General features: G+C 38.4%; 1 long non-coding RNA gene across 1 annotated transcript in view; it reads right to left on the reverse strand.

The window, feature by feature from the left end:
- LOC132393664 (uncharacterized) overlaps positions 1–20,717 on the reverse strand; it is a 42,648-nt gene extending 21,931 nt beyond the window's left edge. The window contains exon 1 of the long non-coding RNA XR_009512026.1: positions 20,619–20,717. This is a non-coding gene — a long non-coding RNA (uncharacterized LOC132393664). The remainder of the gene's footprint in view (positions 1–20,618) is intronic.
- Between the last annotated feature and the right edge of the window lie 4,399 nt (positions 20,718–25,116).

Below are 25,116 nucleotides of genomic sequence, written 5' to 3' on the forward strand. Positions count from 1 at the left end.
ACCAATCACAGTTGTTGCAGTCTGCATTGCTACGATGCGCGAGTAACTTTTCTGGAGAGGTGGACAGCATAGGGTACAGCGTAGGTACGCAGTAGGTGCGATGCACAAGTATAAATCAGCCTTAAGCACCAAGTCAATAATGTCACTGATTACCATTGGTGTTCTGCTACATTGCACTAAAAATCCTTCTTCATATTGCAATGTACAGTAAAGCGGTGATGTAAACTTCTTTGTGGCTGGAGCTCTTCGAGTAGTAGTGCTAAGCTGGAATGATTATTGTAAATATTGGGTATCCTTAAGTAAGCTCCTGAAAAGCATTGTGGGGTGTGACCTAAGACCTGATTCACAGATATTGTATCAAGGGGGTGTTGGGGGGAGGTAGACACCCACAAAGAAGATTCATCTGTGTCTCGCCAAATATAAAGGTAGAAAGTGTCATAAACAAAAGAGAGTTTGCAGATGCTGGAAATTCACAGAAATATATGGTATTTTGGAGGAACTTTGCCCGTCATGTGGTATCTACAGAGGAGGTTAGGGCTGAGACCCTTCATCAGAAAAGAAAGTGTCATCTGCAAGATGTTGAAAGGTCTTCTACTTGTGTGTCTCCATTGTTGTTTTCTGTCAAGGATTCTTCAACAACACTGAAGGTTAGGCTTGTTTCTTTAAAAACACCTCAAGCTTGCACACTGTTTGGACATGCATCATTGGCTGAAGCCTACCCTGTTCCATTATTGCATATCCAAGCTCTGTATTATGAGAATTAAATTGAATACACGTTGCATTCAAATGCTCAAAGTTCAAAATAGATGTATAATTGAAGTACTTATGTAACATGTTACCACATCCTACCTTGAGATGGTTTTTCTTGCAGGCACTTACAGGGAAGAAAAAAATACAATAGAATTTTATGAAAAACCAAAAATGGACAAAAACTGACCATCACAAATGTGTAAAAGAAAAGCTATGCAAACTGAAATAATATTGAGAACATTATTTGAAAATACATCTGTAAATCATAGAATAAATTTGGAACAGTGGTGAGTGAAGTTATCTACTTAGTATCTAACAGTTGTTGGCTTTGGATATTATTTCATCATTGATTTTACATCATAATCATATCATATAGTGCATAAAAATATCAAATTTCTGGGCCATATTGTTTTCTATTTCCAGCACTTGCATTTAGACAGATATTTTATAATTGTCAACATTTCAAACTCAAAATTAGTAGGAATTGAATTTTTAAAACATCTCAGAAGTTTCTTCTGTTTCTTTATGTTTTTCTACTTAGGAATGTTGAACTGTATGATTGCAAAGCAAGCATGTAATGGGGGATGGGCAAGCGAAAAAGTAAGCTATTCTTTTGTTGGGTAATCCTCTGTAATAAAACATCACATTTTCCAAAGAGTGCATCATTCCTAAGGGACCCTTCATAACTACTGCTAAAAAATAGCTATCATTCAAGTGTGCATGGTTGAATACTATGAATAATTTTAGCATTTGTTCTATAACTAGAAAAATATTCAGTGTATTTAAAATTAATTAACTACAATATTAATAAAAATACATTCATAAGATTGTTTTGAATTTAACAAGTTAACCTTTTCTATAATGAAACTGTTTGTCTTAGTCCCTTAAGTGCAATATTAATATACACCCCATCGCAGATTTAATGTACTAGATTAAAAAGCACAATATTAATATATTGTGCTTTTTAATCCAATAAATATTCATGTTGTCAGGAATTTAGTAATTTAATTGTTTCTATTACTCTCTCGTCATATCATTGAATGGCAGGGTTGATTTCTGCTGTGCTTGGGTTCTTTTTGTGAGTGATGGAGTAGAGGAGATTGGCAAAATGGCCTAGGGTATTTCCAGATAACATTTATGGTGCCCCACGAGGTTTAGGCTGTACATAGACTGTGGACCAAAATATTAATGTTTTACTTACCAAATCTTGACTTCAGTTGAGATCATATAAAGATGAGAGAAACTAAGCGATATTTCACCCCATGCATGGATGTTGGTTTTACAATTTTGAGCTCTCATGATCAAAAGATCAGAAGCTTCTTGCAAGTTGACACATGAAAGTAGTTTTTATTTATTGGTAACATATTGTATACTGGCTCTAGCCAACAATTACAATTTTTAAAAAAGTAAATTGAATGTCTATTCCTCCCCTCTTTTGTTGTTCTTCGGTCAAATTAAACTCACTGAAGTCTTTCTGACTGCAAACACATCCCGTCATTCTTGGAAAAAATGTGGATGAGCACTTTGTTTGGTTCTACATCTTCCTGTAGGAAATGTCTGGTGATTAAGAGACTGAAGGCTTAGATTGATGACTATATGCTGCTATATCTGGTTTATAATTCAGAACATTGGTTCCAGAAATGGAAAAGTAGGCATCATTTTTCAATATTTCACTTCTAATAGATAAGCATAAAGTCAGATAGTTTTGGTGCATGATTTTCTAGTTATTAATATCAGTCATCAAGTAAAAACACAAATAATTGGAAAGCCTAAAATATATCTATAATCAGAGATCCCCATCGTCTGGACCATGCCATCTTCTCACAGCTACCATTGAGCAAAAGGTATAGAAGCCTGTAGTCCCACGTCACCAGGTTCAAACCATCTATTTCCCTTCAACCATTTGGCTCTAGAACCAATTGACACAACCCTATTCACTGCAGTATAGCAATACTTGGGCCACTTTGATTCAAAGATTCGAAGTACATTTATTATCAAAGAATACATAAATTATACACGAGGAAATCTGCAGATGCTGGAAATTCAAGCAACACACAAAATACTGGTGGAACGCAGCAGGTCAGGCAGCATCTATAGGGAGAAGTGCTGTCGACGTTTCAGGCTGAGACCCTTCATCAGGACTAACTGAAAGAAAAGATACTAAGAGATTTGAAAGTAGGAGGGGGAGGGGAAAATGCAAAATGATAGGAGAAGACCGGAGGGGGTGGGGTGAAGCTGAGAGCCGGAAAGGTGATTGGCAAAAGGGATACAGAGCTAGAGAAGGGAAAGGATCATGGGACGGGAGGCCTAGGGAGAAAGAAAGGGGGAGGGAAGCACCAGAGAGAAATGGAGAACAGGCAGAGTGATGTGCAGAGAGAAAAAAAACCTAAATATATCAGGGATAGGATAAGAAGGGGAGGAGGGGCATTTACGGAAGTTAGAGAAGTCAATGTTTATGCCATCAGGTTGGAGGCTATACACCTTGAGATTTGTCTGCTTACAGGCAGCTGCAAAGCAAGAAACCCGAAGAACCCAACAATTAATAAATATATATTGTTATGTAAGCACCAGTATAAAATAAGTCTTCTTTGATAAGGAGCTTATAAATGAGGATTTCGTTGCAAGTGTTTTCAAAGATGCTTGCAGTTCTTATTCATTTGACAATCACACACATGCAGATTGGAGAGGATTGGCATGTCAAATCCATCACCAATTGATTGGAATAGATTACTGAGTTGATGGAGCTGTAGGATTCAGAGTGTCTTTCTGCGGATTCAGAGTGTCTTTATTTATAATATTTATTATAAATAAATATTATATGTGCTAATGCTGCTTATGGAAGATAAATCTTATTGAACTATCTATATTGAGAGGTTCACTTAAAAATAATTGCATTACCATTTTAGTATGGTGGAGTTATCAAAAACCAAGATTGTGTCACAGTGTCACAGACAGCTTTTATTTGATATATCCCATAACACTGTGCAGAGAAAGAGTAGGAACGAACACACACACACACACACACACACACACACACACACACACACACACACACACACACACACACACACACACACACCAATAGAAGCAAATGACAGCATTCTGAACCAAACTGAGTCCTTAGATCTGCTCCCCGGTGCAGCCAGCCTCAATCTCAGTAAAATAGATCTCATATTGCAATAAACTCGATCTTCATTTTATTTTGTTTTAATTGTGTTCTTTCTTGTAAATTTATGTTTTATTCTTGTGAATGCTGCTTATCTGTTGCTTATATGGCTGTGATGCTGTTGCAAGTAAGACTTTCATTTCACCTGTGCATGCATATGGCGGTGCATCCGGCAATAAGCTCGACTTTGACTTTAATTTTGATGCAGTGCTGGCATTCATAAAACAGCAACTTCCAACAGTCACCCAAGTGGCTGGCTAACCCTGTGCTGCATCAGTGAACTCCCGATATATGCCAAAGGGGCAGCACTTGTTCGACAAATTGAACCTGCCCATTGAGCCTGTGGAAACTGAGATCAGATGCAACTATTGAGTGGTTCCATTAAAATGAATGGGTGGAAGTGGTTGGCAGGCATAACATTGTTATCACTTAGTCAGTGCATTAACACCAGCATCCTCACTGAAACTATCAGCAGGGAAACAATGTCCCTCATGATATTTCCCTACAGTGGGAATACCGCTTCACTGCCTTAAAATAAGCAGTCCACTGCTCAGGACCAGAATAGAAGGAATTTCTTCAGCCGGAGTGTAATATGTCTACCCAAATTGGTCCAGAAATGTCAGCAACTGATATTGATAGATTGTTGAAAAAATTAAGAAATTTGGGGATAGTGGTTAGTGCAAGAGCATGGGGCAAAGGTAAAAGATCAGTTACTGGCACTTAAGATGATGTACCAGTTGTAATGATCTAATGAGCTTTCTCCTGTTTCTGTTCCTCTTCTGATTATGGACAGGACATTGGGTGTAGATATACCTGGCTTCCCAAACAAGCACCCTGCTGTCTGTTTGTCCATTATTAGGGATCCCCTGGTGGTCAGAAGAAAGTCAACCAGGACACGCCAAAAGGCTACCTGGTCTAGATGTCAGTACTGCATACTCCATTAGACAATTGCTGGCTTTGAGGAGAACTGATCTGCTCTCAAAGCTTATAAGACTGAGAAAAAGAAAGAAAGCAGAAAGAGCCCCTTGACCTTAAAAGGAAATATCTGTATCTTCTGTAAGTGGGTCTATGGTTATAGAGTTGGCTCCGAAAGCATCTCAAATATCATGCGTAAATCTCTAGAGTTGAGATTCCTCACATCAAAGAATTGTTGGTGACGATGTTGTGGCTGACTGAATTACAGGTGTTGTGTACAACCAATCCAACGTAATGTAACACCAAGATCACATGTAATGAAACTGCTAAGATAATGTTCCCATTACTGGTTTTATCAGGAAAGCAATCACATTTTCCTAAGTACTGGTAATTTTCACATCCCTCTCAAATGAACAATTTCAGTATAAAATCTGATCTGATATGCCAAAGAGCTAACGAGAGAGAGAGAGAGAGAGAGAGAGAGAGACTAAAACAGAAGGTGGATAAAAATGATTAGTTGCGTTTCTGGAATTTTATTGAGCCTAAAAAGCACTCAATGCATAGAACATTTTGTTATTTGAAATGGGATTTATTTATGTATCAGAAGTAAGAGTATATAAAGTTCAGCATGAAGTGCTGAATCTGGTTGCTTTTTGTAGATTCTAATGCAGAGCAATGATTTTCCACAGCAGGAGTGAGACTGCTTGCAAGAAAACATTAGCATTATAACAGTCCTTTTGTGTCCTTTCATTAAGGTCAATAGGTACAAGAACATAAATTAGAATACTGGACTGCAATTGTATTTAAGTAGATCACGTGCAGTCATTCATTTGGATCCATATTACATCTGATTTGAACCAGAGTACTAATCCGTCACTGACGTAGGAAGCATAGCTTTTAGTGTAATCCACACAACCCTTCTGTAAAATGTATGAATGCACAGAAACAAATCATTGATCAGCTTGATTTTCTGAAATGATGTGGTCTGCAAATAGGGGCAACTTGAATCAATATTAGATTTAATGTGAGCTAATTGGTGCTAATTGGCTTTGTTTTCCTGGTTGGCTGATGTTCCAATAACGTATTTAATTTATACACAATATTTGATTGCACTATACATGTCACTTGATTTAAGGAACCAGTAATAAAAAGTTATAGGCAGATAACATTTGGCATGCACCACTTTCAGTCAAATCTTACAGTGTATGGGAGAGATTTAAATGCTATCTCATATGTTTTTGTTATTACATTTCAAAAGATGAATTATGAATTAGAGTTTAAAAGCTGCTTGAAAAACTCCTCTTAGCTTTAACAATCAAGTTCATCTTGGTGCATTTTATATACTTTATACTTCAATCTACAGATATAAATATTTTTGTACTGACAATTCTGTAATTGTCTGTTTTTTTCAGTACTGCTACAGATAATATTTTATGTCCTCAGGAGGGATATATCAAATAAAAGCTGTCTGTACACAGACAATCTTGGTTTTTGATAACTCCACTATACTAAAATATATTAAAATGGTAATGCAATTATTTTTAAGTGAACCTCTCAATATAGATAGTTCTATAAGATTTATCTTCCATAAGCAGCATTAGCATATATAATATTTATTTATAATAAATATTATAAATAAAGACACTCTGAATCTGCAGAAAGACACTCTGAATCCTACAGCTCCATCAACTCAGTAATCTATCCCAATCAATTGGTGATGGATTTGACATGCCAATCCTCTCCAATCTGCATGTGTGTGATTGTCAAATGAATAAGAACTGCAAGCATCTTTGAAAACACTTGCAACGAAATCCTCATTTATAAGCTCCTTATCAAAGAAGACTTATTTTATACTGGCGCTTACATAACAATATATATTTATTAATTGTTTTTAAGTCCTTATGTTACTCCAAGAGATGATGGAAGTGATCTTTCCAGACAACCTTTGTATTAACTTTTAATTGGCAAAATAACATGTAAGTATTTATTACTGTGATTCCTAATAGAAATTTACCATAAACGTTAGTTATAGATTTAGCAGTTTTACACTGTATTAGCATTGTCCTTCATCATTCACAAAGGAAACAGAATGAGTGGGCATTGCTGGTGCAACAATGGGCACTGTGTTGCAGAAAATATGAACGCTGAGCATTTCTTTACATAAAGAAGACATTTTATCTTTTTTGACCGTCATCCTAAGTTTACAGCTTGTTTAACCACAGTTAACTTCAGATCTCTGTAATCTACAACCTCCCTTCAAGACAACATCTTGACAACATCTTCTCTAGGGGTGAAAATTGATAATTCACTAAAAATTGTATGGACTTAGAATCACCTCATTATTTTCTATTTCCAGAATGTATTCAAGAACCAAAAGGTTTCTATTAAATAAAATGTCTCCCTTTGGCTAGTTTTCAGCACTGGACTTGTACCAGCAACACCGGAATTCTCAGTGAATATATTGTCTTGTTTTTGGAGAAATCCTTTCTTCCTGACCTTGAAAAATGAAGAGAGCTTTCACATTGTCTTATGTCACATTCAGCAAAAAGAAAGGAAAGCTGGAGAGTGATGAAAGCCTATTCTATGTGAAAACAGATGCTGTCTTGGAAATGTGTTTTTAATTGTTTCCAAATGTCTCTGATGCATGTCTGTGAAAATCATCATCTTTTTGTTAGCCAGAAAAGAAAAGATATAGGGAAGCTGATCTTTATGGGACACCAACGTTAGCCTTGGATTTAGAAGCCCCTGCCATAGATTTCCTACAATTCTACTATGTACTTACTATGCTTTAAGACGGGCCCTGTTACTTGTCCCTTTTCGTGCTGCTGTCTGTAAGGAGTATTGTACATTTTCCCTGTGACCACATAGGCTTTCTCCGCGTGCTCCGGTTGCCTCCCCCAGTCCGAAGATGAACTGGTTGGTAGGTTAATTGGTCATTGTGAATTGTCCTGTGATTAGACTAGGGTTAAGTCGGGGGCTGCTGGGCAGCTCAGCTTGAAGGCCCAGAAGGGCCTATTCCATTCTGTATCTCAATAAATATATAAAATAAATAGGAACTGGTTTATTAAATCCTTTCCATCAAAATGTTCTGAATATGATAATACTGAGACTTCATTAGGAGGAACTGGATCAGAGGGTTGATAATTTCTGATGATTCAGGAAACTCATGCTTTTACAACAAGAAAACACAGAGTCCTTCTGCTTTCTTACAGATCCCTGATGCAATTCGCTCTGCTCCTTATCTTTCAGCAGCTCAGCTGTCTACCCTGCCTCAGTGGTATGGTTTAAATGAGAAAACAGAGTATAATCCTCTCTCCCTACTTTGCCTTAGGCTGTTATAGGCAGCTTGTAAGAATAGTATTTGTTAAGAGCCTCAATAGCATCTGTCATTTTTCTCTGGTCCCTGTTCTGTAATACGGTCGCCCCTTTGCTATTTAAAATAGGTGGAGGGGAAAAAAAGCTCATGGAAAAGCTCCTGTTTCCTGAAAATGACAAGAATTATTCTGTATTATTTAAATATCTCTTCTCTCTGGAACCATTCCATCTTGTTAATGAGTTTCTGAGTTGTGTGCCTTATCCGCAGATCTCTAATGGCACCATTTACCAGAAAGACGGTTTCTTCTGTTTCGATTAGTTTTTGCACTGAACAAAAATATATAAAAAAAGGAACAGCACGGTCTCCTGTCCAAGTGTGTAAGTCACGCCAGTCGAAGATTCATTGAAAGTTAATGGCCTAATGCTTCTCCGTCCCATGCTATGTAATGCTTTCAATGTCCACAAGTGTCACCATTGCATAACTCTTAAAAAATAACCAAAACGTCTTTGTGAATTCAATTTTGTTACACTGAAAGTTGCATAATGTATTTCTGCCTGTTATTGCTCCTTCTGTTCCTTTAAAAAAAGATCTTTCTAACATAATACAGATCGAAACTGTCAATGTTTAAACAGCACCAATTGCATTGTTACTTCAAATTGTCTCCCTCATGTATATCAGCTTGTTTTTAGCTTGAGCTATAAATGACAAATTAAATATTAAACATGGGTGGTGTAGAAGCAGGTTTAACATCTCTATGAACTAATTAATAAACTAAACAAATCAAAGGAAGAGAAACAATAATTACATTACCCTTTGAATGTTTGAATATTCCCCAGACTCCTGCATGATATACAGTTGTTCTGGCCATTTCATTTTTAATCTTATTTCCCTCAAAATCAATAAACAATAACAAAACTTACAATTTGCATATTCTGGTGTAGTGGCTTTGTGTATGATTTTGAGCACACAAAGAAAGCAATGAAATTAAACACGTCTTTTATTGCTCTGTTCTGTAGATGTGTATTTTTAAATGTAATTGTGATACATGCAGAACACAAATGGCTGTATTATTAAATATGCATGACCTTCATTTTGCATTGATTTATCTGTGGCCAGTGAGGCTCCTTCTTTTAATGCAAAAGACATGAGAGATATTGCCATTGCCTGTGACTGTAGCAGTGTAAATCTCTGTGCGCTGTTGAGCCTCCTGATTGGTCAGAGCGTTACAAACACTGAGCAGTAGGAGTCAATTATGTTTGCAGAGCAGGATTTATCTTCTCACCAGCTTGTAACCCGATGCTCTGTGTCACTAAAGGTCATTGCTACAGTGTGACAGACAAAAGGAGTGAGCTATGGCAGAGGCATGGCCTGCTGGGGGTCAGCTGTGAGAGACTTACCCTCACAACCTGAGCAGTCCCTTGTCACTTCAGCAGCCTCTTTTGAAAGTGGTTAATCTTGGGAGAATTGCTGAACATAACTGCTGATTGTCAAGTCATAATGAAAATTCCTGCCTATGGCCCCTGACCTGTCCCCTTTGAAATGCCTGCTTCATAAATTAATAGAGTTTGAACTAAAAAAATACTCACATGAAAACATGTTTCAGAGGTGTTTACAAAAGTGGATTTCCATTGAAGACGGATACAGATAGTGCAAGTGAAAGCTCAGTCAGGCTGGGGTTCTATACAAATTGTAATCTCTACTTCCATTCAAGGGATGGGGATCAACTTTATTCCCCATATACATTTACATGTATTAGGAATTTGTTGTGGTGTGCTAACACATCATGCAATGAAAAGCAATGTTCAAAATTTGTAAGAATAAAGAATTATATAAAAATAGGTCATTGAAGTACAGATATGGAATAAAATGTGCATATATACATAAATATCATCATGTACTCCTTAATGGCACAGGAGGGCAAATCAGTTCAGTATCTGCTTTGGGGTAAACAGCCCCCATATGTATAATGAATGTAACATCTATCAATTTTGTCCTCTCCTGAAAAAAAAACTGCCAGTGGCAAAATTATTCTTTCGGCATGAGTTACTTTCCCATTTTTCATGTGTGAAGCCTGCATAATGAATGTTAACATCTGTTTGATTCTGGAAGGTAAACATGGCCAAATTTGAAGTGATATGTGCCTAATAAAGAAAAGATCATACAGTATGATCGAATTTATCAATGTCATGTTTATTACCCTGCTGCAAATGCCCCCACACAGCTGATGGAAGACTCAGACAGGGGCAATCCAGGTGCAGTGTAAGGCCTCCCTAAAAGCTGAAACACAGCACTGCTTGCACGCTAAACAGCAAAGACAAAAAAGGAGTGATTCCATATGTATGCTATGGATCAGATCAAAGATCAAGTCATAAATGGTGGCAATGACCAACTGGAGGAGGAATATCCAAGAACAGAATGCTGAAGATAGGACTGAAACACACACATTCAGACTGAAGTGAAGAATGGATGATTTGCCTCAGCTCTCATGAGAACTACATTCTCATTGAAGCCTGCTTTCAATTAATTTAATTTACTTGATACAATCCGAAGGAATGTGATAATTGGATAAGGCAAAGAGAATGGGACCAGAAAACACGTACAGAAGACCTAAAGCTCCATGTGTCTAGACAAACATTTTACATTCTGAGCTGCATAATAGGCAGAGAATATAAGACAGACAGAGGGCATAGTCAACTTGGTCCTCAAGTGATAACTTGAAATTTATTTTAAAGAAGCACACAAGTAGCATTAATTGTAGAGAGTATTTGCACTACCTTCTCTTAACATTAAATAGTATTGCCTTTGGTAATTCCTGTTCTCAATATCCTGGAGTCACCCTTGTCTAGAACTTCAGATGAATCAGTCACCTAACTCTTGTGCCAGAGTCAAATGCTGTATATCTGATGATGAGTGGATGATCTCTCCAAAGTCCAAATCCTTTCCACAATCTACAAGGCACCAGTCAGGGGTATAATGCAGAACAATTCATTTGCCTGGATAAATGCAGCTCCAGTGACAGTCAAGAAATCTGATAATATTCAAGGCAAAGGAACCAATTTGATTGGTATCCCAGCCTGAACAAAATTTCTCTCCACACATATCTTTAAAATGCGCTCTGTTACTCTCATAGCTTAGTCCTACTCCAACTTGTGCTTTCTACCACCAAGAAAATCAGGGGCTTCAGACTCAGTTTTCCTCCAGATAGTACATCATTCCTAGATTTCCATCTTACTCCCTAGATCTAAATCACTGCAGCCTTTACTACTACATCAGTGGTATGGAATACCATCTCCAGAATGACCACAATGCTTCAAGAAGTTGGCTTCCCACTACCTTCTCAAAGGTAACTGGGGATGCATCATAAATGTCTGCATTGTCAATGATGCCGAGACCTTGAGAAAAGAAGTCCATTCTTCACGAAGGAACTGGCTGAAGGTTTCATGTCTCAGTCATGTTGGAGTTCCTTTCTGCCAGGTTGTTAAATTTCAGCAGGAATATTCCAGCTCCTAATACCATGTAGCTTCTTGGCCGGGATGTGATAAGACTGATGACTGAATGGGACAGCTTGCTGTGGGGTGAAGTCTGCACTCATGTCAAGATCACAGTTGCAATGGTGGTGTTTATCAAAGAGTTCTCAAATTGTGGGAGTTCCTGAATGCTCAAAGAAAAGAAGCATTTAGAATAGCACTGATAACCTGGAATCTATTTTGAAGAAGCACACAGATGCATTAATCATGCATAACATCTGTGCTGCAAACATCCCAGGCAACTTCCCTTGACACTAAATGATATTACCATTGTTATGTGCATTCTCAACATCTTTGGTCACCATACTGACCAGAAACCCAACTGAAAAAGCCACATCAAGTCCTGTGCCAGGATCAGAGCCTAAATATCCAATGATGAATGGCTTATCTCTCCAAACTCCAAATTCTTTGCACTATCTACAAAGCACCAATCAGGAATATGATGCAAAACTATTCATTTGCCTGGGTAAATTTAGCTCCAATGATAGTCAGTTTGACAATATTCAAGGCAAAACAGCCTACTTGATTGCTATTCCAGCCATCACCCTGAACTTTAATTTTCTCCAACACAACTACAGTTTTGTTTTGCTTTTTATCAGAATGAGTGCACAGTGAAAGAGGATTCAATATTAAAATTGACTCTTATTTATGAATCCATTGGGATAAAGTATTGTCCTCTCTGCCTGGGTGGCATACAGGGAGGGAAAGTACAAACCTGTCAAGGAATGAATTTCAGTGGAATCAAAGCATTTGTAACTCTGGGCTAGTCAAGAAGGTTAGGAACCTCATTGTCATCCATAGAAATGCTGAAAATGGAAATAGATACGTTTCATGGAAAAAAATATCAAAGCCATCTGAAACCTGTTGGGGGGCAATGTGGAAGGGACCAGACTGTGTATGGATATTACTACTTTCTGCAGTAGAAGCACAGCTGCAGCTCGATTTGTGTAAGCAATGCATATAGAATCCAATGGAAGTTTACCAACCAAAAAGAAGTATGTTTACCCCAAAGGAGTTGCAATTCATTTGTGCAGTTTCAACTGTATCTGTGCATGTGAACATTTGATCTATCATCCTTTTTTTCTAATCCTGATGCCCTCATGTCCATATTTTGCAGCAAATGAACTTGGATAGCAATGAGGAGCTTAAATTGATCACAAGATAAAAGTCATAGACACATTCATCTCAGTGAAGAACAAATACTGGAACTGCCTTGGTCTATATTGTTATGGTACATATTGCAATAAGATATTGAATCAGAAAGGGGGCTCCTAATCTAAAATATATGACAAACAGCAATGTAATTAGATTTTTTCCCTCTTTTCTCTGAATAGTCATTTTACAACAAAGGAACACTTTCAAGGGAATAACCAAGTATATCCATGCCTAAACAATGGGCGGCACAACTAACAGAAGTGACTGCAAATTCATGGAATGCACAAGTTAACAAAGTTTAGCCCCTTTCTTAATTATAATAAATAATTAACTATATTTTTTAGGCTACCAATCTATCTTCACTAAGTTAGCAGGAAAAACAAAGCAAATAGCAACAGATTTGTGGAAATGTCAAAGACAAAAGAAAAGCATGCAATTTGCATAGCAGAGCAAGGTGGCAAGGAGTTTAAGATTGACCATTTTGTGAGAAAGTGCTGCAATGTTCTGCAGTGCACACAAAACCATTAAGCAATGTGCACTATTATCTTTGAAGGAGGTAGACTTGGGTATTTTTGTACCACAAGGAATGCAGATCATCTCTGCCTGACATTTACTTTACACCAACCAGGCTATATCTTCCTGTGTATTCATCCTCCAGTCTGTCATCAAAACACATTTGTGACAAGGCCACAGGCAAGAACGGTGCTGTCTAATCACTGTGGAGTTGATGTTTGATTATCAGCATGGTGCAGCTCATTCCACTTCTTTTTACAATTTAACCTTTATGCCACTAAGTGTTTGTGTGTCTTCCCATTTGCTTCAACATGCTGCATGAATCGTCCCTGTATTAAAATGCACCCGTTCCCACTACACCCAGTCACAAATATGAAAAGAGCATCTACATAGCCGTGGAATTTCATTTAAAAATAGAGGACATTGAAAGGGAGAGAGCCAATTGCTAATTTAAAAAAGTTCAAGCCTCACTGCAGAAGGAATCTGGCATGAGGGAAATATTAAATTTATCATCTGGGTCAAGAAACGAATGTGATAAAATAAAAATGCTCACTAAAAAGCTGATTTATATGGTAGGTGGGGTGAAGTGAAATGATATCAGCTTAAGTGTTTCCTGTCAAACAAATATTCTCCAGTGATGAGCATCATTTTTCTCATTTTCTTATTTCTGCTTTTCTGCTGCTCATGTGCAATTTTAGAAATGGTGTGAGGAACTCTAACTAAATAAATCATGTTTTTTTATTAAAATATATTGTAGAATCTCTTTGTGGCCTATTAGCAATGATAAAAACCATTTACTGTGTAATCAGTATAAATCACACTGTTCATCCGCTAGGACTTTCCTGCAGCCAATTTCTTCCCAAAGTAAGGTATTTGGTCTGGATTCACCATTGCTATTTATCTCTATTCCATCAGACAGTGCTACTGTCATTGTCAGCTTGGCAAACCTAGAAGTATGAGTGACACAGGAAGGACAGTATGCCAGTGGAAAATTCTGCTTAGCTGTTTTACTATTTTATGTCAAAATGTCATGAGCCGTGCAGGCATCAGTGTCGTGCTATAGAGCATCGGGCTTCTAGGTTTTTCAAGCATCCATATTTATTAAATGTTACCTTAACTAGAGTCATTAAGCTCTCATGCTTTCTGTTTAATTTTGTCAAGGTAATTGTTATTGGCATGGGTTTTCCTCATAGTGATTACTTAAAGCGGACTCCTGATTAGCATTCAACGCGGGGTCCTTGTGTTGAGAATGCTTTGTCTCACGGTGTCATTTGGTCATGCCACAGATGTTTAGATGTTGCCAGCATGCACTGTGACAAAAAATGACTTGGCTTCTTGTCAGATTTCTGAAGTACAATAGAATTTTAGTAAAGATAAATTGGAACTCTTGTGAAAATGGTAACAAGAGGCCCAGCTTCTTATGATAAAATCTAAACTCTGTGGACAGCTATCCACAAAGAAGTCTGGGATGTTTAAACACAGTACTCTAAAATAACTGTGCACTGAAGGTGCAGGAAACGTGCACAAGATGTACGGAACAGCAATCCATCTCCCCCTTTAGCATATGTTCATAATTGTTCGGCTCATTAGAGGTAAGCACTGATCAGCAAGCAGTCAAAGACAGAACTGCACATGTCCAGCATTTAAGGGCTTTGCAGCTGCAAAGAGATGCCAACCATCAGCATTTCATGTTGACAGTCAGTGCTTGTTGCCTTCTGTCTACTTGTCAGCATTTGCTGATAAAAATCTGCAGAGGATTTCAACGTGCTCTGCTACCCAGGTATTTTCTCAGAATATCATTGGGCAAAGGCCTTCTGTAGCACGAACATACTTGAGAGAAATGGGGTCTCCGATCCAGTGTATGGCCTGTGTCACAGAGCAACAAGTGGAATGTCTCATGGCTTAAGTAGTTGTTAAAATTGAACTGATATTCTTGCACATAATTCAGCAGGCTAAGCACACAAGGCTGTGTGCTTAGCCCTCTGCTCTACTTGTTCTACACTTATGCACAGCTCCAATGCCATATTCAAGTTTGCTGATGACACCACTGTCATGGCCATATCAAAGGTGATGCCAAAGCAGCATATGGAAGGGGATTGAAAATCTGTCTGAGTGGTACCACAACAATAACCTCTCCCTCAATGTCAGCCAGACCAGGGAACTGATTATTGTCTTCAGGAGGAGGAAACCAGAGGTCCATGAGCCTGTCCTCATTGGGGAATCAAAGGTGGAGAGGGTCAGAAACTTAAAATTTTTTTGATGTTAACATTTCAGAGGACCTGTCCTGGGCCTAGCATGTAAGAGCATTTATGAAAAAGCACAGCAGCACCTCCACTTCTTTAGTAGTTTGTGAAGATTCGGCATGACATCTAAAACTTTAACAAACTTCTGTGGTGGAGAGTGTATTGACCGGCTGCATCACCACCTAATGTGGAAGCAGCAATGCCCTTGAATGGAAGATCCTACAAAAAGTAGTGAATATCACAGTTAAGGCCCTCCCTACCATTGAACACATCTGCGTGGAGCACTGTCGCAGGAAAGCAGCATCAGTTATCAGGGACCCCTACTACCCGTGTCATACTTTCTTCGCACTGTTGCCATCAGAAATAAGGAGCTTCAGGACTCACCCCACCAGGTTCAGGAACAGTTATTACCCCTCAACCATCAGGGTCTTGAGCCAGAGGGGATGACTTCACTCAATTTTACTTGATCCATCACTGAGCTGTTCCCACAACCTATGGACTCACTTGCAAGGATTCTTCTTTTCATGTTCTCAATATATTTTGCTCATTTATTATTATTATTATTATTATTATTATTATTATTATTTTCTCTTTAGTATTTGTACAGTTTGTTGTCTTTTTCACATTGGTTGTTTGTCTGCCATTGATTCTATTATGGCTCTTGGATTTACTGAGTATGTCCACAGGAAAATAAATCTCAGAATTGTAAATGGTGACATATATGTACGATAAGAAATTTACTTTGAACCTTGAGGATTTGCCAGAATTAGAACTAGATGGGCAGCTGTGCCTCTTCATAATTTTCATCGTAATGGGTCAGAATTCACAATCAATAGCAAATGTAGGGCTCCGGTTGTTGGCTGGATTTGCTTTGGCAATTTTTTTTTTACCAGTTTTTCCAGTGGAACTTTCTGACATGATAGAAATGCTGTGTGGCCTGTAGTGCTTCTGGGACCAGGGCAAGCTAATGAAGAAATATGCACAGATGGATCTGAACATAAAAGTGCCAGAACACTTTATTTAACTTTTAATCATGTGCAAAGAACAAGATATTAAGGGGTTAATTAGTGATATTTAGTGAACTGGGTGTAAGAAGGAATAAAAAAAGAATCTTGTTTCAAATTAATAATTAAAATCTGAAGGAGCCTTCATCATTGGCAGTAATAATTGCTTATCATGTTGCTGGAGTGCTATTTACACTGGAGTGGGCAAACAGTATATAAGTACACACCATTTATTGAATTTGAACAGCCAATCATTCAGCAAGATGCCATGTTGCTTCATCTTTTAAAGAGGAACTGAATAGCAATCCCATGATTTTAACCTATGATTGTGCTTGAAATTCCTGTCAAAATCAATTTATTTATCCATTTGTTTGCTTGTTCGTTCATTTAGAGATACAATGCAGAACAGTCCCTTCTGGTCCAATGAGTATCCCACCAATGTAACACTAGCCTAATCCCAGGATAATTCACAATGACCAATTAACCTACTGTGAAAAAGTCTTAGGCACCTGCAAAAAAAAATCCTGTAAAGTGGAGATGCTTTCGAATATAATGATGTGAAAAGTTTCTACATATCAAAACAAATCCTATAAAGAGTAATGGACAGTAAAAAATTAAATCAAATCACTATTTGGTGTGACCACCCTTTGCCGTTAAAACTGAATCAATTCTCTGAGGTACTTTGTGGTGTAGATTAATTAAATCAGCTGGCAGTTTTTTTCCCATGAATCTTGGAGAACTTGCCACAGTTCTTCTGCAAACTTTGGCTGCCTCACTTGCTTCTGTCTCTCCAGGTATCCCAGAGTGATGTTGAATCAGGGCTCTGTGGAGACCATTCCATCTGAATCCATATAAAAAATCTAGGTTGCCTAAGACTTTTGCACAGTACAGTACATCTTTAGACCACTGGAGGAAACCAGAGCACTCGGAGGAAAGCCACATTCTTACTCATTGAGTGCTATTATCTTCATTGTTCAAAGTTCAAAGTAAATTTATTATCAAAGTACAAATATGTCACCATATACAACTTTGAGGTTCATTTTCTTGCAGGTATACACAGTAAGTTCATTAATCACGATAGAATCAATGAAAGACTGCACCTAAAAGGACGTACAAACAACAAACAGCAAAAGACAACAAACTGTGCAAATACAAAATAAAAATAGTAAGTAAATAAGTAAGAAATATTAAGAGTGTGAGATGGATTCTTTGAAAATGAGTCCAAAAGTTGTGAGAACAGCTCATGATGGGACGAATGAAGTTGAGTTAAGTTATCACCTCTGGTTCAAGGGACTGATGGTTGAGGAGTAACAATTATTCCTGAACTTTGTGGCTTGGGTCCTGAGGCTTTTGCAGCTTCTTTCTGGTGGCATCAGTCAGAGAGAGCATAACGAGACCAGTGGATGTCCCTGATGATGGATGCTGCTTTCCCATGACAGTACTCTATGTAGATGTGCTCAATAGTGGGGAGGGCATTGTTACTTTATGTCACAAAATCTGATCCCATTTTTATTACAGCTTACATAACATAAAAACAGAGTACAGAGAAAGAACGTGCAACAGCTTTTAATAGGGCCTGGATGCTGGTGCTTTATGGGTATTACATGCAAGTGGATGAAAATGACTTGACATTGCCAAATAATAAGGCACTTTAGTAAGGATATCCTTAAATACAGACGATCTCAGTGCCTGTGCTACATTGTTGTTGGGGAGGGGAGTCAATAGCCAAAGAAGGCCATGTGTGCTTGGTATGAGTAATTAGAAAAGTGCTTTAATGGAACTGCTATGAGTGGTTTGAGAGGAAGACAGAAGGTGATGCATCCATTTCAAAAGTGTAATACACATATTGGCTCTGGAGCTTTCAATGAGGAGCAGAAGATGCAGATTTCATCCCAGCCTGGAGCACAAGCTGGGCTAATCATTTCTGGGCCTATATATCATCTCTCACCATACACAATGATGCTGTATGTGCTAAGCCAATGAGGACACTCCTTCCTTTCAGTCTCCTTCACCAGCCTGTGATCTTGTTTGCAAAGGTGACAAGAATCTATGAAACTAATCAAGATTGCAGATATCTCACTTATCTGGGTCCCAACCTTATTCGAAGGTCTTCTGCTGTAGTCTGATAAAATGAAAATCTAGCCCTTTCTTCCTGGTTTTCACTATTTGCTCTGCCAACACTTTTTGACCTGATTATTCATTTCTACCTTCTTTGCATAAATTTGTTTTCCTCTATTTAAATTAACAGGTGATAAAAGTTACCTAATTTGACAAATAACATCGAAGGAAACCCTTTTTGAAAAAAAGTAAATGAAAAATTGTTAAATTGAATGAAGCATGAAACAATTTTATTGAGTAAATCACTTTAAAATTTAATATTTATATAGACATCTCAATAGTTAAGTATAATATATTATTGATGAAAAAGGAAAGCATTGAAGAGGAAAATATGTTAGCATTATCTATAATAAAAATATTTTGTCACTTGTTGCAGCAAAGAATTTCTGAAGTGCAAAAGGTGGACAAACAACCTATTGAGTCAATGCCAAATTCTTTCCTTGCTCTCCTGAAAGTATACATTCAGATGTTAAACAAGGGACTGACAGGATAATATGTGAGTTTGCACTCAGTTCCACATGCAAGAGCTTTTTCTGCTATAGTTCTGGAAGAGAGGTAGGAAATAGATGCAAGGCTGAAGGGAAAGAGGATTTTTTGAGCACCCAAAAAACCACCCAGGCGATTCCCCTAGCATATCTTGCAAGGGTCTTTGTGTATAATAAACACTTCTTGTTTTTTTTATATAACGTTTTAGTGAGATTACATTGAGAGTACCATGTGCAGTTTAAGGTCTTTAATTAAGGAAGGATATCATTGTCCTTATGGTGGGGTGGGATACATCTCTACCAAAGGAGGTGTAAGGCACACCTTCCCTCTGCTAGTCTGCAGCTTGGATAAGGTTTACCAGCTTAGACCCCTGATCGGGTGAAGCCATGGGAGCAGGTGGCGGATGGTCGTATGACCACTGACACCAGGCAGCCGGTCCCTGAAGAGTATTGATAACGGCTGAGGTCACACGTCTCGTAAAGACACTGCCCAGAAGAAGGCATTGGCAATCCACTTTTGTAGATCAATCCTGGTCACCATGATCACACACATTATACGACACAGCTTATAATGATGATTATGATGTATCAAAGGTGGGTTTTGTAGGTTTGTTGAATTGGTTCTTGGAATGAGGGACTGTTCAATGAGAAGAGATCATAGCAATTACATATATTAGCTGGAGAGCAGAGGAAAGAGTATTAAGGATCAAAGAAAAGGAATTTGGGAACAAAAGGGTAAATGCCCATGTCTTTCGTGAGTGAAAATTTCAAACCTCAAAGCCTCTGATTATGTTGCATATTTCACAGAATTTCTGAAAGCAATGATTCACTCAGAGGTGAAATAGTCACGAGAACATTTTACATTCGGATGCATAGACTTCTGCTGTCCCTCATCAATAAATTAACAGCAGGATAGTTTTTATTCAAAGTCACTCACAAACACCGCCAATACAAATGGAGTATATGTCAGATCCTGCAAATTAACTAATAAGTAGAACCATAGAATCAGTGTGCCTGGAAGCAGACCCTTCAGTACCCCATGCCCATGCTAATCACTGAGTAGCCTTCTCTACCAATCCTATTTCTCAGGACTCAGCTTATGGCGCTCATCTTGATACTTCTATGCTATGATAGCTATGATGGTAACCATATCATCTCCTCCATGATCTCCATCAGCACAGGTGCACGACAGGGCTGTGTTCTTAGCCCTCTGCTCTACTCGCTTTACACTTACGACTGTGTGGCCAAGCATAGCTCTATTGCCATATTCAAGTTTGCTGATGACACCCGTGCCATAGGCCGAATCAAAGGTAGTGATGAATCAGCATCACTAGTTAGTTGAGGCTAGAGAAGGATGATAGTAGCAGTGCCCGATCCTTCACAGACTGGTAAATGTGGGAAACCACCAGAATGTTCTTTCTTTTACCTGAGGCAATCAAAGTTCTTTGGAATGACAAGCCTCCAGGCTGCTCCCGAACTTCATTCAGCAGTCTGCTATCACTGACCCACTGGCTGTCATTTTTCCTTCAAACCTTGCAGCTGTGGCTAAATCTTCAGCCCCTAAGAAGTCGAGACTCATGTTACCGTTTTGCAAGTGCTGAGGTTTAAATATTGTCAGCATTGGGTCATTGGTTGTACCAAACACACAGGCTTGAATAGTGAGAGAAAGGAATAATCAGGCTACAGTCTCTGACTGAAAATGCAAATTTACTCAAATGTTTATGCCTTTCTTCTTATAGGGTAGCAGGTACATACAATCAGTATGTATCAAGTCATCTAACACTCAGTCAATAAATTTATTTCAATTAAATAGGTAAGTGTCTGGCAATTGATTTAAAGGTTGTTAAGGTAAGCATAGGCAGAGATGATTAAATAATGTGGTGTTTCACCACAGGCCTCGATCCCGTTCAGATCACAGAGATGACATATGTAGAATGCAGATGGATATGTTAAAGGCTATTCAGCTAAGTAGTAGTTTGATAGTCTGCGTGCTTTAGCTTGCTTACCTCCAGTAGTCAGGGAAATGTGTCGCTGGCTCAGAAATAATGCTGTAGTGCACAAGCTTACAAACATGCAAAGCAGTCATCTGAAATTCGACCTTCCACCATTTAATTTGAATTTTAAACTGCATAATTTCAGGGTCAGAAATTTTTAAATGTGATGGTTCGCCTCTCACAGGAGATTGAAGAAATTCGGGCAATAAGGTACCATAAATTTAAATGCCTCAGTGAGCCCTTTGTAATCCTACAATAGTACTCAGAAGTGCAAGAAATATTTATTGTAGAACTATTAGTGATTAACATTGGAGAACTGCTGCAAAATAATTAATTAAAAAATCTGAGACCCGTCTGCTGGGGATTTCATTAATAACAGAAGTCAACCTATTTTTTTCACATCTCATGTGTTTGCCTAATAGTTGAAAGACAGGCATTTCTAGTAACACCTCTGATGTTGGAAACATTGCAGCCTCTAACATAGAGCTTAAAAGTCTGGCACCTTCAAGCAATCAGCAAGGCAAATAACTCCAGGAGTTCATAAGAATGATTGATGCATTTTTAATTACCTCTGAGGTCGATATGAGCAAATAAAAGGCATTGAAAGGCATGTTATTTCTTCTGGTTGGAGATCCAATTTTTTTTAGAAGAAGCTTTTATATATTTTTAAATGTGTATCTTACATAATACTTTTTTGATTGTGCCTCTGAGAAGCGCTTTGAGACATTCATGCTCTTCAAAAGTGCTTTACAAATGCTATTGTTGGTAAAAATCCTTCATAAATGTTTCCATTGGGATCTTGCTGACAAACCTACATATCAAAAGCATTAGCAATCTGTAAAAACAGCAAATATAATTAAAAAAAGGAGCAAATACAGATAGATGTATAAGCAGGAATGGGGTTCTTTAATCCCAAAATCCTTTACATTAAGTTTAGGTATTAAAATAACAATGGGACGTGTTTCACTTTTAACATTTTAACAAGCTGTAATAAAGCATTTTATTCTGTGCATGGCAGCATTTCCGGTGACCGTATTAATCTGGCTTTCAGCATGATTTGTGGAAATGCAGATGTTCCCACTCCAGCAGCTAATCAGCACCAATCGTGAATACAATTGAAAGCCACGAGAATTGATGGGTTTACCATCTGTGTCTTGATTCTCCAGCTTTCCCATTTAAATTTATATGACCAGAGTTGTAAAGGAATAGCTTTACGGTACATTTGCTCAGAAAAGGGAAACTCAACTCCATTTAAAACTATAGTGTACACGATTATTTTTCATACTTAAGAACAATATTTAAATACATTGCTGTGTTCATGTTTTCCCATCCCCCTCTCCTACACCCTCACATCCCTTCATCAAAGAATGAATTCCAGATATGTTGTTTACTGGAGAAACTGACTGAACTCTGCTCTCTGCTCTATGTTCAAGCCACTCATGGGGCCAGAATCTGGGAACACAGACCAGAAGCCAAGAAAATGAGTCACCCACAAACTTTCAGAATATGATCTTTGTTAGAAAAAAATAACCTTTGGCAAAAAGGAACGGAATTGTATTACAGGCTTAAGCACAGACAATCCTAGCTGTTGGCTCACTATTGCAATCCTCTGCCTTAGTACTCTTGCCATAGTTTGCATTTTCATGTGAAGATTCAACTTCAAGCAATGTAACCTGTTAGCAAAAGAGCAGAAACATTCCAACTGCCTCCTTACGTCCCTGTTCAGGCTTATACTCAGGCCAATCTATATAACCAGGAGAACTGGTTTGCAGAGTGCTTTCCAATGAGTGGAATATATTTTACAATGTAACATATGCAATCTTCAAGGCTGATCTAAATTCCATCTCCAGATGTTTAATCATTGGCTGGCACCATAACATAAAAAAGGAAACCAGAGGTAGTTTTAAACTTTGACCAGTTAATATCGGGGATCCTTCTTCAAAAGAGCAGAGTTGAGATGATTTTGTACTGCATTTTTTTGAATATGCGTATGGGGTTGGCAACTTAAGCAACCATTTTGGAAAATGATGGTGCACAGCCAGTTAATTTACAATGTGCGTTGGTCTTTAGGGGCTACATCTTTTCCCCTTGCTCCTACTGCAGGTCATTTGGAATCTCATTCTTTGTGCATTTACCTTACTGTTAATAATTTATGTAAGGCTAGCGTAATGGTCACATTTTTACTAACTTTCTCTTTCTTGCGTAGTCATTGTGTTACCTTTATGGCAGTTATTGAGTTTATAATATTTTCGTTTAGTAATTCGTTTGTTAGCATTTTAGTTAAAGTTAGGATTGTTTAAAGTAAATTCGTTGTCTGTGATATATCGCAGAATGCGATGACATCACATCCGGTTTCGCCGCGTCCTGTAGGAAAATACCGGTTTGGAGAAACGGGAAGGTGGGGGCCACACATGTGCGAGTCCAGCGCAAGAAAGGTTGTCTTTCTACACACTAGGAACATAGTGGAAGCAACGCCGTAAGTTATGAGATAATCGATATGTTGAATTAAAATCCTGTTAAAAGTAATGATGGTCGATAAGGTTTATGTTTTCGTTAGTTAAAGAGTTGTGGATAGTTTGCGTTGAAGTATATTTAAAGCAGTCAATGGCGTAGGTAGATTCTGACTGTATGCTGCACTTTAATGTAATGTAGTAGTTGTAGTTTTACTTTTGCAAGTATTTACGATGTAAATGTAATATCAAGAAGGAAACAAATGCTGTACAAATCTTGTATTGTATTGTTTTATCAACAGTTTTCATCATATGTTAATGTAGAAGAGTGAACAGTAAACGATTAATCTTACTGTGATCCTGTCTTCATTGACAACGGTTCATCTCGGTGTTTAGTTCGGCGTTCCATTACACCCGAGCGAGAACACTACAGTGAAAAGGCGGCATTATCAGGTGTTTCAATTGCTACAATGACAACTCGATCCAACATCAAGTCGTTGCCATCCAGCGACAGGGGCAGTAGGGCATCATCAAGTAAGGCCGCCCACACAAGAGCTAAAGCAGTATCCGCCAAGTTGCGAGTGCGCTAAGCCAAACGAGAAGCAAAATTGAAAATGGAAGCGGCTGCCAGAGAAGCAAAATTGAAAATGGAAGAAGCTGCCAGAGAAGTCGAAAACTGGAAGGAAGCAGCTGCCAGAGAAGCCGAAAACCAGAAGGAAGCGGCTGCCAGAGAAACCAAAAACCAGTTGGAAAGGGCAAGGATAGCAGCAGAGTTAGAAGTGCTGACGCTGGAACGAGAAGAAGAAGCTGCCAGGGTGGAAGCAGAGTTCATAGAAGATGCTGAAGAAATGCATGATCTGGTTGACGTAAAATCTACTTCAGAAAAAATCAGATTGGAATGCACAAGCGACTATGTCCAATCTCAAATAGACTGGAAGATTCGTTCGTCCTCTCCATACTTATACGATAATGCCCCACTTCATGAGGAGTCTCAGAGAGGCCCGATTGCACCACATCCATCCGAGGAAGACAATTTACCCTTGCAACTCCGTGATGAAGTCAAGAATGAAAGGGCTGATGACAAATACTTCTCGACACCAAACTTACCAGATTTGGGGAGAAGAGAGGCAAAGGCTGAATTCAGAACAGCAAAGTCCATATCAGAGGTACGCCCTCGGTCATATACCCGCCAACATATTTCCCCAGCCCGCATGCCACTTGCAACTGAACCCCTGGCACAGTATTTAGCATGACGAGATCGCGTCACTTCAGGACTATACCAGTTCGACGATAAACCTGAAAATTACCGTGCATGGTACTCCACATTCACCAACGCTATCGACGGAATCCAGCTTAATGCAACCCAAGAGTTGGATCTTATGGCGAAATGGCTGGGGAAAGAATCATGCGAACTGGTGAGATGCATACATTCCATGTACATCAACAACCCCGAGCTAGCCTTAAGCAAAGCATGGGAGAG

The sequence above is a fragment of the Hypanus sabinus genome, chromosome 5 (assembly GCF_030144855.1).
Source record: "Hypanus sabinus isolate sHypSab1 chromosome 5, sHypSab1.hap1, whole genome shotgun sequence".
Classification (NCBI taxonomy): Eukaryota; Metazoa; Chordata; class Chondrichthyes; order Myliobatiformes; family Dasyatidae; genus Hypanus; species Hypanus sabinus.